Source organism: Erinaceus europaeus, chromosome 17, assembly GCF_950295315.1.
Source record: "Erinaceus europaeus chromosome 17, mEriEur2.1, whole genome shotgun sequence".
Lineage (NCBI taxonomy): Eukaryota > Metazoa > Chordata > Mammalia > Eulipotyphla > Erinaceidae > Erinaceus > Erinaceus europaeus.
In genome coordinates this window covers 51,827,850-51,833,849 of record NC_080178.1, presented here as the reverse complement: position 1 = coordinate 51,833,849, position 6,000 = coordinate 51,827,850, and positions in this window count along the sequence as shown.

Here is a 6,000-nt window from a genome sequence, read left to right as displayed (position 1 = left end):
ATATTTTAATTTATGTGCCTGGTGAAGAAGTGCCTTACCTCTTTGATATGGAGACATAGCCTAACACTGTATTTCCTTTGTGCTTGCTCTCCTGGCAATTAAAACAGTGGCTATAGTTGCTACCCCTCCCTTCTCTCCACATTGCTAAGCTAATGGGCCCCAGACAGCAGTGCTAAAGGTTAACTGATGACTAGGGAGTAAATTGAGCTGTCTCTAGACTGATGCATGCCAGGCACTAGTTCTCCCCTTTCTTTACACACACCACAGATAAGGAAGATGTATAGCAATAACCAGAAAGATTGCCTTTGTCTGTTTCTGCCTACTTTTTTTTTTTATTTTTTATTTAAGAAAGGATTAGTGAACAAAAGCATAAGGTAGGAGGGGTACAACTCCACACAATTCCCACCGCCCAATCCCCATAACCCTGCCTACTTTTTTAATAATGAAAAAAACCTGCTCTCTCCACCCTCCTGCTGAGGGGGACCTCAATAAAACTGTGTGCTTTTCAAAGGTGCAGAGAGAACTTCCCAGAGTGACATGGAGTCTCTTAAACACCGGTGTCCTCTAATGAACCAAATACTGGATCAAGTCTTGTGCTATGGGGATCATTTATGTAACATAATGAGTCCACCTTCTCTGACCCATCTTGGAAGGAGATAGAAGGAATTTTTTCCTGAGCCTGACATCTAATATGCAGGCTCTCTGGGGATTTTGTGTCATCGTTGGAAAAAAAGACTAGAAAGCTAGATCAAGGAAAAGAGTAGGGAGAAAAATTTTTATTGGATGGTAAGTTCAAGGCTTTAGTCACTGAGCACCCACCAAGGAAGTCTTCCACTAGCATTGCTTCCAGGGAGCCTATGAGTTATCCAGGTCCTGGTCTATAGACCAGGTGTAACTCTCCTCTCTCCTTAGTCTCCCAAAACCTCAAACTGCGGGTTCAGGTATAGCAAACACAGAAGCTTCAAAGAGTCATCCAAACAGTGTTCCTTCCTTCCCTAGATGAGTGCAATACCCCAGAGGTTCCATCAGTGTCTAACAACACTGGCCTCCAAAGTTCTCTGCCAAGTACACTTTGATACCACTGTACTGGATCTGGTGACAGAACTAGAAAAAGGATGTTCAAACTGAAACCAAAACCCAAAGTCATCCCCACCCACCCTGCAGAAGAGTACCTTTTCAGACCTCAGTTTAGAAGAGACCAGTAGCAGTCAGATTTAGCCTAAAACGAGAAGGAGAGTAAGTCTGTGACTTTTGCATAACCAAATCCAGACACTCAATCCTGGGAGACAGGCTTATTTCAGAATTATCAGGCTAGCTGGGGTGCTGCTCAGAAATGAGAATTCTCCTAATGTCCTATTCAGATCCAGTGAACAATATTTTGGCCAATTCCTAGAATTGAATTCAAGTTAAAAAGCATCAATGAAACACTGGACAGTAGTCTGTGACTTCTGCAAAACCAAGTCCAGACACTCACTCCCAGATGACAAGCAGGCTTACTTCAGAATTATCAGGCTGGCTGGGGTGTTGCTCTGAACTGAGAATTCTTGTGCCCTATTCAGGTCCAGTGAGCAGACAAACATTTTGACCCACTTCTAGAACTGAATTCAAGTTAAAAACCAGATTGTATAGAATTACTGAAAATATCACACCAAAAGTCAAATAGGCAAAGACAATCTTCAAGGTAGGCCAAAGATTTTAGGTATCATCTCCTAAAACCAGTGGGAAGTGTGACAGGGTCACACTTCCCACTTCCTTAACATAACTGACTCCATCTTGACTTAACCTCAACCTATTCAACCACTTTACTTGCCAAGAAAAAAGTAGATACTAGTGTTCTGAAATTATTAATTGTTCATTGTTAATTGTTTCTGTAATGGATTGTCCTGACTGCAGCAACAGACCACCCTAAACACCACATGTTGGGCTTCTGTAACCTAGCTTGCTTTTGCACCTGCTCCTATAAATGGCTGTGCTACACTGAGCTCCAGACAGCACTATGAGCAGTACTTTTAGCTGTTGAGTGTAGTCACCAGTGGCTTAATAAAGACTCCCAAATTTCTGGGAGTTGGGTGGTAGCACCACAGGTTAAGTGCACATAGCACAAAGCTCATGGACCGGTGGAAGAGTCCCGGTTCTAACACCCAGGTCCCCACATGCAGCGAAGTCACTTCACAGGCAGTGAAGCAGGTCTGCAGGTGTCTTTCTTACCCCTCTCCCCCTCCTCTCTCTATTTCTCTCTGTCCTACCCAGCAATGACGACATCGATAATAGTAATAATAATAGCTACAACAATAAAAAACAACAAAGGCAACAAAAGGGAATACATTAATTAATTCAATAAATATTACAAAAACAAAAAGGCTCTCAAATGTCACTGAACTGGCCTCGGGTGGTCTCTGACGTGTACCTCACGACAACCTTACATATCTCTGGACTTACATATGGTAGCCAGAGGAGCCTTAGATAACAATCTTGTAACAACCCAAGACTTAAAAGACAAGCTCTAGCTAGCCATCAACTCCACCACAGCTTGACTGGCTTCCCTCCAGCACCAGAGAAGCTCACATGCCCAGGTGGCACTTAAAACTGGAAGCACTAGACCTTCTGACGGCAGAGAGAGGGGGAACCTGTGTTTTATTACACGGAGAGTGCTGTTACTGTGCAATGAATCTGGCCTAGTCAAAGAGAAACTCTGGGCACTCACTATGCTGAGAAAAGACCCTCGATCCTGCTATCTCTCTGACACCTTTCCCAGGGGACAGCTGAGAGAACAGGTTTCTGAGTTGATGTGGACACTGCACAACAAGAAGAATTGTAGCCACTTCTGCAAACCAAGGGGCTCAGCCTATCAAACCCATCCTGCTGATGGCTGTTCATACATCCTTTGATCAAACACATTCCTGAGAAATCCAGTCTTGGGGGCCACAGGAAGAAGTATGAAGGTAAGAAAGCAAAAGGTAGGAACAGACCCATGGTGTCATTCTAGGAGCAATGTGATCTGTGCATGCAGTGTGCCAAGGCCAGCAGTGCGGTATACTACAGTGTGGGAAAAAAAAAAAAGTATTAGAGGACAAGATTCTATGGAGCTATCAAAAGCTTAAGGAGAAAGAATTCGTGTTCAAGAACCAGAATCAGGTAGTGCAATGCTTTGATTGAGAGGTGGTGCAGTGGGCACAGCAGACAAAGCCACTGTAGATATCCCTCAAATTTCTGCCTGACTGGTGCCAAATTTCATGTGAGAATGAAGACTGGGTCATGGACAGGTTTCTAGGAACAGACTAAAGGCATGTTTGGGGCATTACGTTTAGGAGCTGATGCTACTTTCTGATCTCCTCACAGCTTATATAAATGCATTGGGGAGGTGTTTGGAGGATGAATGGAGGGTTTACTCTACTATGTTGTATGAGTGCAGGGAAGAACATAGACAGCCACAGATTTTCATGTGCCATTCTGCTTGGCTTGCTTGGGCAAGGCCTTGAATTTGAAGAAGAAAGACCTTGACTGAAAAACTTCTCCACAGCTAGCAGAAAAAATTCAAAAACACAGAAAAGCCCAATCAGTTTGGACTCCCATAAAACACAGTCTTTGTAGAGAGAAAGATAAGAATATTAGTAGCCCACACAAACAGAATTACATTTCCAGCATGTTTTTTATTTATTGTCTTTTTCCTTGCAAAGTTGAGACTAAATGCTGAAAAAGAGAGGTTCATGAAGAGAGCAGACTAGTGGTCCAGGAGGTGGCATAGTGGATAAAGCACTGATTCTCAACCATAAGGTCCTGAGTTCAATCCCTGGCAGCACATGTACCAGAGTGATTTCTGTTCCTTTCTCTCTTTGTCATTGACAAAAATAAATAAATAACATATTTTTTTAAAAAAGAATGCAGTCTGTAAATTCAGCGTTGAAGAAGTTATGAAAGCACACAAGAACCAGAATGCCACTTTTATGTAAGAGTTGTTTCTGCCTCTCTGTTGCATATAACCCTATTTGGGACTATTTGAACCTATTCTCTGGAGGGCAGATTGAAGGGATGCCAATGGGCTTTGCAAGAGTGACATTTCCTCTCTGGGTGGCCGCTCCCCATAGACCCAGAACTGAGGTCGCCACATGAGGAAGAACCTCAGGTGAGCTATAGGTTCAGAAAGTTCAAGAAGCCTCATTTCAGGTGGTAGTGAACATGCTTGACCAACACTTTCATGTTTTTAGTCACTATGACTTCTTTTTTTTCTCTGCCTAAATAGTCCTCTTTTCAAACAATTATCTAGTTAACCCGACAACTCTCTGGACATATACTTAGCCCACTGTATTGCCTTTGTTCACCATGTAGGGTTTTGGCCAGGGGTAGAGCTTAGTGGGAGATTCTGGGATTGTACACCTGTGACCCTGGGGTTTGACTGCACACACACACACGCACACATACACACACATATATACACACACACACCATAGGGAAGAAAAAAAAAGAAAGACGACCTCTGTCAGTGTACCCCAAAGCTGTAGCCTTCACTCTGGCTCTCTCTGTTCCAGCTGAAACACAGACTTTACAGACAGTCCATCTATGAGCCCATGGGCACTTCACCATCTTTGGGAAGAACAAGAAAGCAGCAGTGAAGCATAGACTGTATGAAAGAACAAATGGAAGCCAGTGCAGGAGACAAAAGAAAAATTAGCCGGAGCCACATTAGAAGTCAGCAATAAGACCAACATATGCTACAGAAAAACCAAGAACAGTAAGGGGCCTGGGCCCTCCTTCCCCACCATAAACCTCTCCTCCTTCCCCTCCCTTTCCTGCCCACTCCCACTTGACACCTTACTAGAAACATGGGTGGACACATGGAGAGTTCATGACTGGCCCTAGCTCACCCCACCCTGCTTCTCATCTCACCCTCCCCAGTCACCCTCTGAGGCTGTCCCTTGTCACTCACCCCCTTATGAGATGAGGTTTTAGATCAGTTAATGGAAACGAGCAGCTTTGTGTGGGAATTCATTGACCAAAGAGGGTTTTGGCTGAAAGTAAGCAGTCCTGGTCCCTTCAATTATCTGAGAAGTAGGGTTCACTGTGTGGGCTCATGGCATTGACTTTTTCTTTCCCTTTTTTTGTTTTGGTGAAAATTTTTATTTATTTTGGATAGAGATAGGGAGAGAGGCAGAGAGAAACCTGCTTCACTTCCCTCCTGAAACTGAGGACCGGAGGCTTGAACCTGGGTCCTTGCACACTGTAATGTGTGCCTTCAACTAGGTGCACCACCATCTGGCCTCCAACTTTACCACTTATTCAAAAGAGTGAGAGCAAAACTAGATTTCCCACTGAATCCAAAGGAGAGAGGACTTGGGGGGAGATGGTGGGAGTGGATGGAGTCAGATTCTTGCCTTCCCTCCAGGAATTTAGCAGAAAGATGTGCAGAAGAGGATCGAAGGAACACCATCAATCAACGCCTGACAAAAGAATGGGATAAAGATGTTGCGCTGAAGCATCAGCGAGATGAAAATGCCAAGGCCTTTGACAAGTAATTGCCTTCTGGGGTTGCAAGTTGCCTCCTCTCCCCATTTCCTCCACTCTGATCTGTGGGTCTATAGAGCTTCATGCAATCGAGTGGGGATTGCCAAGGGAACTCTATAGAGGACAGAAGTCTGGGTTTAGTGTGGGACAGGTGTGCTGCCTGCTTAATGTCTACCAACTGTGTTTTGGTCTGCCTCTACTCTAGGAAGTTCGTTTTCTTATTGTGGAGGGTGAGGAATAGAGTGTGGGCATTTCTCTTTGGAAATAATAAGTTTGAAGCAGAGAGAGTGACTTTCCATCCCATGCTTACTGATTGTTCAGTTAAGAGGGGAGCTGAAGAATCATGGGTAAATGGGCAGTCAGTTAGGGATGGAGTCATGGGTAATGGGTGCTATACAAAGTGAGACACCCAGCAGGGAACAGGCCCAGACCATCCACCCAGAGGGTGCCTGTCCCCTCTCCTCAGCCCTCTCTCTCTACTCACCACCCAGGAGCAGAGCC